The sequence below is a fragment of the Chiloscyllium punctatum genome, chromosome 19, assembly GCF_047496795.1.
Source record: "Chiloscyllium punctatum isolate Juve2018m chromosome 19, sChiPun1.3, whole genome shotgun sequence".
Lineage (NCBI taxonomy): Eukaryota > Metazoa > Chordata > Chondrichthyes > Orectolobiformes > Hemiscylliidae > Chiloscyllium > Chiloscyllium punctatum.
The window spans coordinates 48618355-48632605 of NC_092757.1; the positions used below are offsets into that span (position 1 = coordinate 48618355).

At 43.7% G+C, this 14251-nt stretch overlaps 1 protein-coding gene across 9 annotated transcripts in view; it reads left to right on the forward strand.

Annotated features, from left to right (window-relative positions):
• Positions 1 to 4597: 4597 nt before the first annotated feature.
• srrm3 (serine/arginine repetitive matrix 3) overlaps positions 4598 to 14251 on the forward strand; it is a 779036-nt gene continuing 769382 nt past the window's right edge. For 8 of the 9 annotated variants that reach the window (XR_011963284.1, XM_072589350.1, XM_072589341.1 and 5 more), the window contains exon 1: positions 4598 to 4769. The gene's annotated coding sequence lies outside the window, so the exon portion shown is untranslated. The remainder of the gene's footprint in view (positions 4770 to 14251) is intronic. The other variant, XM_072589340.1, reaches the window with a different exon arrangement.

The following is a 14251-nucleotide window of genomic DNA, read 5'->3' on the forward strand; positions in this document are numbered from 1 at the left end:
CCGCCATGAATTCACCTGCACCTCCACACACATCATCTATTGCATCCGCTGCACCCGATGTGGCCTCCTCTATATTGGGGAGACAGGCCGCCTACTTGCGGAACGTTTCAGAGAACACCTCTGGGACACCCGGACCAACCAACCCAACCACCCTGTAGCTCAACACTTCAACTCCCCCTCCCACTCCACCAAGGACATGCAGGTCCTTGGAGTCCTCCATCGCCAGACCATAGCAACACGACGGTTGGAGGAAGAGCGACTCATCTTCCGCCTAGAAACCCTCCAACCACAAGGGATGAACTCAGATTTCTCCAGTTTCCTCATTTCCCCTCCCCCAACTTTGTCTCAGTCAAATCCCTCGAACTCAGCACCACCTTCCTAACCTGCAATCTTCATCCTGACCTCTCCGCCCCCACCCTACTACGGCCTATCACCCTCACCTTGACCTCCTTCCACCGATTGCATTTCCAATGCCCCTCCCCCAAGTCCCTTCTCCTTACCTTTTATCTTAGCCTGCTGGACACACTTTCCTCATTCCTGAAGAAGGGCTTATGCCCGAAACGTCGATTCTCCTGTTCCTTGGATGCTGCCTGACCTGCTGCGCTTTTCCAGCAACAAATTTTCAGCTCTGATCTCCAGCATCTGCAGTCCTCACTTTCTCCCCTAATAAGAAACCGGGCAAGTGTTTCAGATTGAGAATTAATCGATTGTGCCTGTCCCTGTTGAGAATTATGATCCTATACCAAAAATTGCTGGAGAAACATAGAACATAGAAAAATACAGCGCAGTACAGGCCCTTTGGCCCTTGATGTTGCACCGATCCAAGCCCACCTAACCTACACTAGCCCACTATCCTCCATATGCTTATCCAATGCCCGTTTAAATGCCCAAAAAGAGGGAGAGTCCACCACTGCCACTGGCAGGGCATTCCATGAACTCACAACTCGCTGAGTAAAGAAGCTACCCCTAACATCTGTCCTATACCTACCACCCCTTAATTTAAAGCTATGCCCCCTAGTAATAGCTGACTCCATACGTGGAAAAAGGTTCTCATGGTCAACCCTATCTAAACCCCTAATCATCTTGTACACCTCTATCAAGTCACCCCTAAACCTTCTTTTCTCCAATGAAAACAGCCCCAAGTGCCTCAGCCTTTCCGCATACGATCTTCCTACCATACCAGGCAACATCCTGGTAAACCTCCTCTGCACCCATTCCAGTGCCTCTACGTCCTTCCTATAGTATGGCGACCAAAACTGCACACAATACTCCAGGTGCGGCCGCACTAGAGTCTTATACAACTGCAACATGACCTTAGGACTCCGGAACTCAATTCCTCTACCAATAAAAGCCAGTACGCCATATGCCTTCTTCACAGCACTATTTACCTGGGTGGCAACTTTCAGAGATCTGTGTACATGGACACCAAGATCCCTCTGCTCATCCACACTACGAAGTATCCCACCATTAGCCCAGTACCCCATCTTCTTGTTACTCTTATCAAAGTGAATCACTTCACACTTAGCTGCATTGAACTCCATTTGCCATCTTTCTGCCCAACTCTGCAGCTTATTTATATCCCACTGTAACCTGCCACATCCTTCCTCACTGTCAACAACTCCACCGACTTTCGTATCATCCGCAAACTTGCTCACCCAACCTTCTAGCCCCTCCTCCAGGTCATTTATAAAAATGACAAACAGCAATGGTCCCAAAACAGATCCTTGCGGAACACTGCTAGTAACTGCACTCCAAGATGAACCTTTACCATCAACTACTACCCTCTGTCTTCTTCCAGCCAGCCAATTCCTAATCCAAACCTCCAACTCACCCTCAATGCCATACCTCCGTATTTTTTGCAGTAGCCTACCATGGGGAACCTTATCAAACGCCTTACTAGAATCCATATACACCACATCTACCGCTTTACCCTCGTCCACCTCCTTCGTCACCTTCTCAAAGAATTCAATAAGGTTTGTGAGGCACGACCTGCCCTTCACAAAACTATGCTGACTATCCTTGATCACATTATTCCTATCCAGATGTTCATAAATCCTATCCCTTACAATTCTCTCTAAGACTTTGCCCACAACAGAAGTGAGACTCACCGGCCTATAGTTACTAGGGTTATCCCTACTCCCCTTCTTGAACAAGGAAACCACATTTGCTATCCTCCAGTCTCTGGCACTATTCCTGTAGACAACGAGGACATAAAAATCAAGGCCAATGGCTCTGCAATCTCCTCCCTTGCTTCCCAGAGAATCCTAGGATAAATGCCATCAGGCCCAGGGGACTTATCTATTTTCACCCTTTCCAGAATTTCCAAAACCTCTTCCCTACATACCTCAAAGCCATCCATTCTAATTAATTGTGACTCAATATTCACATCGGCAACAATGTCCTGTTCCTGAGTGAGTACTGACGAAAAGTATTCATTCAGTGTCTCCCCAATCTCTTCAGCTTCCACACACAACTTCCCACTACTATCCTTGACTGGACCTATTCCTACCCCAGTCATTCTTTTATTCCTGACATACCTATAGAAAGCCTTTGGGTTTTCCCTAATCCTACCAACCAAGGACTTTTCATGTCCTCTCCTTGCTGCTGTTAGCTCTCTCTTTAGATCCTTCCTGGCTACCTTATAACTCTCAATTGCCCCAATTGAACCTTCATGCCTCATCTTTACATAGGCCGCCCTCTTTCCTTTAACAAGGGATTTCAATTCCTTATTAAACTACGGCTCCCTCACACGACCCTTTCCTCCCTGCCTGACAGGTACATACTTGTCAAGGACACTCAATAGTTGCTCCTTGAACTAGCTCCACATATCAATTGCGCCCTTCCCTTGAAGCCTACTTTTCCAAGCCACGCATTCTAAGTCGTGCCTCACCGTATCATAATTTCCCTGCCCCCAGCTATAACTCTTGCCCTGCAGTGCACACTTATCCCTCTCCATCACTCGAGTAAAAGTCACCGAATTGTGGTCACTGTCCCCAAAGTGCTCACCTACCTCCAATTCTAACACCTGGCCTGGTTCGTTACCCAGAACCAAATACAGTATGGCCTCACCTCTTGTTGGCCTGTCTACATATTGTGTCAGGAAACCCTCCTGCACACATTGGACAAACACCGACCCATCTAACGTACTCGAGCTATAGCTTTCCCAGTCAATATCTGTAAAGTTAAAGTCTCCCACAACAACCACCCTATTACTTTCACTCTTCTCCTGAATCATCCTCGCAATCCTTTCTTCTACGTCTCTAGGACTATTAGGAGGCCTGTAGAAAACTCCTAACAGGGTGACCTCACCTTTCCTATTTCTAACCTCAGCCCAAACTACCTCAGATGGCGAGTCTTCATCCATTGTTCTTTCCACCGCTGTAATACTATCTTTGACAAGCAATGCCACACCTCCCCCTCTTTTACCCCCACCTCTGACCCTACTAAAACATTTAAACCCTGGAACTTGCAACAGCCAATCCTGTCCCTGTTCTACCCATGTCTCCGTAATAGATACAACATTGAAGTCCCAGGTACCAACCCACGCTGCAAGTTCACCTACCTTATTTCGTATACTTCTCGCATTGAAGTATACACACTTCAAGCCACCTTCTTGTTTACAGGCACACTCCTTCAAGATTGATGCCATGTTCCTAACCTCGCTACACTCCAGGTCCTGCACCCTAAAGCTACAGTCTAGGTTCCCATGTCCCTGCAGAGTTAGTTTAAACCCCCCCAAAGAGCACTAGCAAACCTGCCCCCAAGGATACTGGTGCCCCTCAGGTTCAGGTGTAGGCCATCCTGTTTATAGAGGTCCCACCTTTCCCAGAAAGAACCCAGTTATCCAAGTACCGAAATCCCTCCCTCCTGCACCATCCCTGTAGCCATGCATTTAACTGCTCTCTCTCTCTATTCCTCGACTCTCCATCACGTGGCACGGGTAACAAACCAGAGACAACAACTCTGTTCTAACTCTGAGCTTCCAACCTAGATCCCTGAAAGCCTGCCTAACACCCTCATCCCTCTTCCTACCTATGTCGTTGATGCCAATGTGGACCACGACTTCAGGCTGCTCCCCCTCCCCCTTAAGGACCCGGAAAACACGATCAGAGACATCACGTACCCTTGGCAGGTCTGGCAGCATCTGTGGTGAGAAAGCGAAGACAATGTCTCGGGTCCGTGACATTCATCAGAACTGCTTTCTTTTCACAGAAGCTGCCAGAGCTGCTGACTTTCTCCAGCGGTTTCTATTACAGATTTCCAGCAGTTCTTGGTTTCGTCATCTGAGAACTCTGATATTTTTGGTTTGCTGTCTTCCTTGCTGCCATGAGATGAACCGTAACTAATTTCTCCTTATTTGGCAGATTGTGATTTAGGAGCCTGCACTGTAGGAACTCTCACGGTCACCACCTCCTGGGAAGGCAGATGTCCAAAGTGGTCAGAAATAGTCTTGAGAATAAGCACTGGCGCGCCGAGGCTGTAGATGGCGCTGTGAAACCTACCCCCACTCCCCATCACAGTGTGTTCCCCCCTCAGTGCCAGCGTCACCTCTTTCCTCCTTGACGCCGTCTTGTTGGTGAACGGACGGGCGGCTGCTCCGTTGCTGCGGCCGCCACCTCCATAGCGACGGATGCGAGGTTTCTCCGAGTGGTAGAGTTGGGCATTAAAGGGCCGGGCATTGGAGAGGCGACCAGCGGCGGGGCTCTCTCGGCCCGCAGTCCCGGCACTGAAGGGGGAAACGCGGCTGAAGGCTCCGGGCCTCAGGGTAGGTGAGTTTGAAGGAGGAGGAGGAGGAGGAGGAGGAGAGTGGTACCCAGGAGGATGCAGGATGGGGAACAAGCCCAGCAAGTGCATGAAGATGCTGTCACTCTTCTTACTCATAGGGCCTCTGTGCTGCTAAACACCCAGAGCAGAACAATTAATTTAGTCTCTGGATTACTTGTGTAATTACCTCATCGTAACAATGAAACTCTTTTGTAAGACTACATCGGAATAGCGTTTAACATCCAATATTATGCAGGCTCCAGACTTTATTCAATCCAACATTCGTCAACTTTTCTTTAGGAATTGATACTTGTTTCCCCACCTACCCTCACCCATTCTGTCCCCACCTGCACAGTCCCTGTGGTACTGGAATCAAAACTTGTAACTTGACCAAACTGCAGGAGAACAAGTAGAGAAGGCATAGTTCAAGTGTTGTTTTTCTTTTGTAAACATTGGCCCAACAGTTGCATGCTTTTGATGTCTGTATGCAGTCCCCATGCTGAACAAGGATAATAAAAAAAGGATCTTTCACTTGTCCATATTCATCCTTCTAATGAATATTTTAAAACAAATAGCTCAGTGGTTATGGTGTTAGTGTTTGACTGACACAGGTTATAAAATTAGGACTCACTGGTGTTTTAAGATGATTACTTATTTAAGCACATCATTACTTAACTATGTATGAATTAAAATACTTATGAATTAATTCTTAATTATTTTATGAAATTATCTAATTATGATTGAAATTAAATCTATATTCTATTTAACACTGGGAGTGTATCAAATTTGAAATTCTTGAAGTATCAAAGCTTTGATATTTGTATTGTTTGAAATCTAAAATATGAAAATTAACCCACTTTGAAGTATGTTTCTACTGATTCCAATAAAATGATTAAGGTAATCAGATTTTTAGGAATTTTCTGTAGTTTTGTTGTACCTACATATACGAAAGTAAGCTTACAGGGAACATAAAGACTGACAGTCAGAGTTTCTACAGGTGCATGAAGAGAAAGAGATTGGTGAAGATAAATGTAGGGCTCCTACAAAGACAGAATCGGGGGAATATATAATAGGGGACAAAGAAATGACCGAGCAACTGAATACATACTTTGTGGTTCTGTCTTCACAAAAGAGGACACAAATCAGATATCAGAAATGTTGGAGATGCAAGATTTAGTGAGAGTAAAGAACTGAGGGAGATCAATATTAGTAGAGAAATGGTGCTAGCAAAATTGATGGGATTGAAGACTGATGAATCCCCAGGGCATGATAATCTACGTCCCAGCATACTTAAGGAAATAGTTTGACAATTAATGGATGCACTGGTGGTCACCTTCCAGGATTCTATAGACTCTGGAACAGTCCCTGCAGATTGAAGGATAGCTAATGTCACTCCAGTGTTCAAAAAGGGAGGTAGAGAGAAAACATGGAATTATAGACCAGTAAGCCCAATATTGGTAGTGAGGAAAATTCTTGAATCCATTATCAAGAATTTTATGCAGAGCATGTAGAAAGTGGTGGCAGGCTCAGGTAGGGTCAGCATGGACATATGGAGGGGAAATCATGCTTGACAAATGAAAGATGAAGATGAAATGAGTAGAGTTGACAAGGGGGAGTCAGTCGATGTGGTATACTTGGACTTTCGGAAAGTCCCGCATAAGAGATTATTGTGCAAGATTAAAGTACATGGAATTAGGGAAAGTGTATTGAGATGGATAGAAAATTGGTTAGCAGAGAGGAAACAAAGAAGAGAAATTAGTGGGTCTTTTTCAAAGTGGGGTACCACAGGCTTTGGTGCTGGGACCTCAGCTATTCACAATACATATGGATGAGAGGACAAAATGTAACATCTCAAAGTTCGCAGATACCAAGTTGGGTGGGAGGGTGAACTGTGACGAGGATGCAGAGATCTTCAGCATGGTGACTCAGTGGTTAGCACTGCTGCCTCACAGTGCCAGGGACCCAGGTTCGATTCCAGCCTTGGTTGACTGTCTGAGTGGAGTTTGCACATTCTCCCCGTGTCTGCGTGGGTTTTCTCTGGGTGCTCCAGTTTCGCCCCAGAGTCCAAAGATGTGCAGGCTAGGTGAATTAGCCATGCTAAATTACCCACAGTGCTCAGGGATGTGTAGGTTAGGTGTATTAGTCAGGGGAAATGTAGAGTAATAAGGGAGGGGAATGGTTCTCGGTGGGTTGCTCTTTGGAGGGTTGGTGTGGACTTGGGCCAAATGACCTGTTTCCACACTATAGGGATTCTATGATGATCAATGATCCTTCAGCATGATGTGGACAGGTTGGCAGATGCAGTATAATTTGGGTACATGTGAAGCTATTCACTTTGGAAGCAAAAGTAAGAAGGCAAGTTACTACCTGGATGGCTGTACATTGAGAGAGGGGAGTGTGCAGCAGGGCCTGGGTGTCCTTGTCCACCAGTCGCTGAAGGTAAGCATGCAAAGAAGGCAAATGGTATGTTGGCCTTAATTGTGAGAGGTTTCGAGTACAGGAGCAGGGATGTGTTGTTGTAGTTATACAGGACCTTGGTGAGGCCACCTGGAATATTGTGTGCAGTTTTGGTGTCCGTTTCTGAGGAAGGATGTCCTTGCTCTCAACGGAGTGCAGGGAAGGTTTCTTCGACTGATCCCGGGGATGGCGAGACTGAGGTATGAGGAGAGATTGACTGGGTTAGGATTGTTTTCGCTGGAGTTTAGATGAATGAGGGTGATCTTATAGAGACTTATAAAATTCTAACAGGACTAGACAGGGTATATGCAGGGACGATGTTCCTGATGATGGGTGTGTTCAGAACCGAGGGGTCACAGTCTAAGGATTCTGTGTCGGCAATTTAAGGTGGAGATAGGGAGACATTTCTTCACTCAAGGAGTGGTGAGCCTGTGGAATTCATTACCACAGGAAGGAGTTGATGCCAAAACATTGAATGTGTTCAAGAGGCAATTAGGTATACTTCTTGGGGCGAATGGGATCAAAGATTATGGGCAGAAAGTAGGATTAGGCAATTGAGTTGGACGATCAGCCATGATGGTGATGATTGACGGAGCAGGCTTGAAGAATTGAATGGCCTCCTCCTCTCCTAGCGTCTACGGTTCTATATCTTGATGAATAACAGTACAAAACAGTGAGACATATATTCTCACTGTGGTAAGGATGTTGCTGCATCTTAGCACAGGTGCTTTTTTTTAATCATGCTTCTTGAACTTTACCTTATGAGGGGCATAACTATAATAGTAATCATATTCAATAGACAAAGCCCTGAAACCAAAGTGCTTTAATTATGAATTCCGTTGTTCTAAATGAGCAAAGCTCCAAGGGGAGCTGATGGTAGAAACTATCTTTAAACTCTGCCTATGGCTTCTGATATTCTTTTCAAGGTTCAAATCATGCTGTTTCTCCAAGGTCCTATTGTTAATTTTACAGCTGCAGTTTTGATGATGTCAGCGCTGTTGGGTTGCCAACATTTTAGTTTTAACGTGCTGTTGCACCAGTGTGCAAAGCAGAATGTTAAATCAGTTGTTGGAGAAATCTTGCATTTAGACTGAATATCAATCTTAAAAATCAACAAGTTATAGATACCTCTATTGGACAGCTGTTTAGAAGATTCAAAGCCAGTATCTTGTGAGCACTTTAAACTGTACTATAATAAAATAAATTAACAATTCTTTGAAAAACTTGCAACAGGTCTCAGAGTGAGACTTGGTGATTAATTAAACTTTAATTAGCACACTTCCTTTCATTGCTAGGTTCATATTTGAATTAAGCCCAGTGGAGTAGGATCAGGATCTTTCTCTACATCCAGCCATAGATACCCTGTGTGAATTGATTTTAGCAATTCCAACCTGGTTCTGTTGGTTATAGGTCAACAGCATAAAATCACCTGTGAGTCATTGAAGACTTGCAGATAATTGATGTCTTTCTGCCCCTTCATTTCAATACGATGATTATGTGAAATAAAAATGTCACAGGTCTTTTAGAAATGGTTTAACTCTTTGGAACTTGCGTGACATGTGCTCCACTTAGTTGTCTTTGAACAGACTTGAAAAAGACAAAAGTTCTTGCATATTCAAATTGATCAAATGCTATTTTCAGCCGTTTTGCAGGGCTGTGAAAACAATTATGACATCAGACTGTCATGCTACCAATGCAGAACTTTGTGTCCAGAAATGAAAGTATGTTGTGCCTATGTTTTTATGACCAATAAACAGAAAAAAAATACATACCATTCTATCCCAGTGTATCCAAATAACTTTTGTTGCATTTGACCTCTGCCCAGTGTCAGGATGTCAGATGGGTCCACCACTTTGAGTTGAGTTTGACATTGTGGTACAATGGATAATTCTCTTCTTCAATGAGGGATAAGAGATATTGATGAGATTGATTGAAAGGAATGTTGGAACTCTCTAACCCCTTTTGGATGCTGGGACATTTAGAGCTTTCAAGATTTGCATTAACAGATTTTTATTTGGTAGAGATACTAAGATATGAAATAAAATCTATTCAGTGGCATTGTGGTATCAATTAGCCATAATCTACTTGAGTAGTGGATCAGCCTTGAGGGGCTGAATGACCTTATTTTTTTTCATGCTTGGAGAATTTTAACAATTCTGGGATTGCTTGATGTTGGCTGACAAGAGAATAAATGGAACACTTTCCATTTTCCCAGCAACGACATTCATCACCAAACTCAAAATTGACTAATATATTTATATAGATATGAGTTACACGAAACTAATTTAAGAATATATGTTGCTTGGCTAACTTCTGATATGGGGTGCATGATTAAAACTTCTGATTTGAAATTTACATATAAATAGAATCATTTTGTAGTGATACAGTATTAAATTAAGATACCAGATAACATGTTGTGTAATAATGGAATGAAGAATTAATTTTGACCATTATTTTTGAGATAACAGTAGCTCTAATCTGACAGATTCAGGTCATAGTTTCGACAATGTGCATGATATTCACATCTAAGCTTTTCTTGGTTATAGATGGAACAATTCCATTTGAATTCAGTTTTGGATCTGCGCACGGCTTTGTGAATTGAAATCTGGATGTATTGAATTTTTATCAAGTCTGTTAAATGTTTGGTCTTTAACCTGTGTGATGAATTCCAATTTTGTTTAAACAGTCATTTTTAAGTCATTATTTGAAGCAACACATAAAATTTAGGCTTCATTTCAGGACATTTTCCAAGCTGATAGCTGTCAGGTTCCATTCTTCCTATATTCTAGTTGGTTACAATAATGTTTAACATGGAATGCTTCAGCAGCAACATGCATTTATATTAGCAGTTTTAATATGGTAAAATGCCTGAAAGTAATTCGTAGGAGTGTTATTAAGCAAAATTTATCAAGCCATATAAGGAAATGTTTGGGCAGATAACCAAAAACTTGGTTAAAGTTTTAACGAGTATCTTGTAAGTTAGAAAAAGAGAGATTTTGGAAGGGATTTCCAGTGCTCCACAGCCTTAGCTACTGTAGGCTGGTTGCTAATGATATAGAAATTGAAATTGGTAATATGCAAGAGCCAATAGTTGGAGGAATGCAGATATTGTGGAGGGCTGGAGGACATTAAAAGGATAGAAAGAGGTAGGGCCACGGATGCATTGGCGAATAAGGATAGAATTTTAACATTGAAGCATTTTCAACTGGGAGCTACTGCAGACCAAGTCCCACTTAGCAAGGGCAGCAGTGATGCATAAAAGGATTTGATCTGAAGTAGGATGTAGATAATATGTTTATGGCAATGGGAGCTTAGCCAGGAGTTGAATAGTCAAGTCTTGAGTTTCAACTCAGTAGAACATGTACACAATGGCCCAGACATTTGGATAGGTACTGAATCATTGGAGCCACCTAGACTGGAGTTGCACGTCATAGAATCATCAAATCCCTACAATTTGAAAGCAGGCCTTTCAGGCCATTGAGTCCAGGCAGGCCCTCCAAAGAGCATCCCACCCAGACCCAGCTCCCTACTCTATCACAGTAACCTTACATTTCCCATGGTTAATTCACCTAACCTGCACATGTCTGGATGCAATGGGCAACTTAGCATGGCAAATCCACCTAACTTGCACATCTTTGGACTGTGGGAGGAAACTGGATCACCTGGTGGAAACCCATACAGACATGGGAGAATATGCTAATTCCACACAGGCAGTCACGAGAGGGTGAAATTGAATTTGGGTCCCTGGTACTGTCAGGCATCAGTGGTAACCACAGTGCCACATGCTGCCCTTTGGTTCACATGGACACACATTCTTCATGGGACCTGATACCTCCGTTAGCTGACCGAACACATTTCCCACCTACCACTGTGACAAACAAAACCCTCCCCCATCCTGCCAGACTTGACATCTATGTCCAAGCCACCCACCTCCCCATCATACATGTGATATTTACCCCTCTTATTAGATCCAATACCACCATTCCAACACTGGCCTACCAAAGGCATTCTCTGACTGCACCTGGAACCAAATAAATAAGAGTTAATGGATATGATCTTGTAGAGATTATAAAGGCATTATTATAAGGAGATCAAAGCTGGGAACTAAATACTCAAAAGGACAAACAAAAGGAAAGGGTAATGGGGTACCTTCGTGGTCTGAGATGAAATCCGATTGATTGGAAGAAATGAACTTAGATTAGAAGAGGTACAATCCTTGTGGGTACGGTAAGTAACAAGGGGAAGGAGACCAAAGACCCCTTAACAGTATCTGTACTGAATCACAGAGAATAAATCACAAGATAGGGAGGGTATGTCAAATAGGCAGTACATAACCACGCATGACTTTAAATGTCACATAGATTAGGAAAGTCAAATTGGCAGAGTTAGCTATGAGAGGGAATTGTAATGTATTCAGGGCAATTTCCTGATAGGTGTGTGTGGATCCAACCACAGATCAACCTCTGTTTTTTTTTATCATGTGTAATGGGATAGGTTTAATAAGTGATCACAGAGTAAAATATCCCAATGGAAACAAAAAAAATGGTAGAATTCAATATTACAATGGACCAGACCAACCCCCCTCGAAATAGTTTAAGAAGGTACCCTAGACCTTAACATTTTCTTTTTTTTTTAAAGGCAAATATAAAGTGCTGTGTTCCAGATGCAATTTGACTGGTCAAATTACCTGATGTTAAGCAAAACACAATTAATTTAAACACTGTAGTTAAAATACAACCAAAGAAAAAGGAATTTAGAATAACTTAACTCTACTGGAAAACTTACCAGAATAATAGATACAGTGACTATTACTAATTAACTGTTTCAACACAATAACATCCCATAACTTCACCCCTTGGCAAAAAGGAACATTTAGATACAGATTCTCACATGCAGTTCTCCCATCTAGGAGGTAAAAAAACATCAAGAGAAAATTCAAAGAGTGTGGTAGTCAGGAGACATTCACTGATACCCCAAAAGTTTCTGCTTAAAGCTCATCCAAAAAAACCCAGAAATCCTGATCTGTGGGCCTCACCCATTCAGGCTGTTTAAAAAAAAAACCTCAAAACCTCCCAAGCTGGATGTAGGTTTGCTCGCTGAGCTGGAAGGTTCATTTTCAGATGTTTCGTTACCATAGTGTGCAGCATCATCAGTGACGGTATGGCCCGCTTTTTATTTATGTGTTTAGATTTCCTTGGGTTAGTGATGTCATTTCCGGTGGTGTTGTCATTTCCTGATCTTTTTCTCAGGGTGGTAAATGGGATCCAAGTCAAGGTGTTTGTTGATAGAGTTTTGGTTGGAATGCCATGCTTCTAGGAATTCTCACGCATGTCTCTATTTGGCTTGTCCTAGATGGATTGGTTGTCCCAGTCGAAATGGTGTCCTTCCTCATCTGTATGTAAAGATACTAGTTAGAGAGGATCATGGCTTTTTGTGGCTAGTTGATGTTCATGTATCTTGGTGACTAGTTTGTTGGTGGGTTTGTGGGCTACAATAACATCCCATAAATTTACCCCTTGGCAAAAAGGAGTATTTAGACATAGATTCTCACATGCAGTTCTCCCATCCAGGAGGTAAAAAAACATCAAGCGAAAATGTGGTAGAGGTCTAAGTGCCACCAGTGCTTCATCCAGAGGCTCACTGATGATGTGCCCTAGTATAGTGATGAAATGTCTGAAAACAAACCTTCCAGCTCAGCGAGCAAACCTACATCCAGAACCTCAATCTGAGCTACAAATCTTCTCAAATCTTGCTAACCTCCTAAACTGTTTACTCAAATGGTCTTAAGTAGCCAGTTTGCTATCTCTCTTACAACCTCTCTTAAAAAAAATATAGTAATTTCTTAATGTCACAGCATCGTCACAACATTTATTCAGAGTGTGAGAAACATGGGTGGGAAACAATTAACTAACTTAAGAAAGGGCAGTTTACAAAGGAATGAGGGCAAGGTTGGCTGGTGTGGATGAGGAAAGGAGTTTCGCAGGGTGATCAGAAATGATACCATCTTAAGAAAATAATTCTTGAGTGTCATAAAGGTGCAGCACAGTCAGTAAAAAGGATTTTTGCAAGGAGATGAATGAACCATTATCTGGATTAGTGGTGCTGGAAGAGCACAGCAGTTCAGGCAGCATCCAAGTAGCTTCGAAATCGACGTTTCGGGCAAAAGCCCTTCATCAGGAATAAAGGCAGTGAGCCTGAAGCGTGGAGAGATAAGCTAGAGGAGGGTGGGGGTGGGGAGAAAGTAGCATAGAGTACAATGGGTGAGTGGGGGAGGAGATGAAGGTGATAGGTCAAGGAGGAGAGGGTGGAGTGCATAGGTGGAAAAGAAGATAGGCAGGTAGGACAAGTCCGGACAAGTCAAAGGGACAGTTACTGAGCTGGAAGTTTGGAACTAGGGTGAGGTGGGGGAAGGGGAAATGAGGAAACTGTTGAAGTCCACATTGATGCCCTGGGGTTGAAGTGTTCCGAGGTGGAAGATGAGACGTTCTTCCTCCAGGCGTCTGGTGGTGAGGGAGCGGCGGTGAAGGAGGCCCAGGACCTCCATGTCCATGGCAGAGTGGGAGGGGGAGTTGAAATGTTGGGCCACGGGGCGGTGTGGTTGATTGGTGCGGGTGTCCCGGAGATGTTCCCTAAAGTGCTCTGCTAGGAGGCGCCCAGTCTCCCCAGAGTAGAGGAGACCGCATTAGGAGCAACGGATACAATAAATGATGTTAGTGGATGTGCAAGTAAAACTTTGATGGATGTGGAAGGCTCCTTTAGGGCCTTGGATAGTGGTGAGGGAGGAGGTGTGGGCACAGGTTTTACAGTTCCTGCGGTAGCAGGGGAAAGTGCCAGGATTGGAGGGTGGGTTGTTAAGGTGCGTGGACCTGACCAGGTAGTCGCGGAGGGAACGGTCTTTGCGGAAGGCGGAAAGGGGTGGGGAGGGAAATATATCCCAGGTAGTGGGGTCTGTTTGGAGGTGGCGGAAATGTCGGCGGATGGTTTGGTTTATGCGAAGGTTGGTAGGGTGGAAGGTGAGCACCAGGGGCGT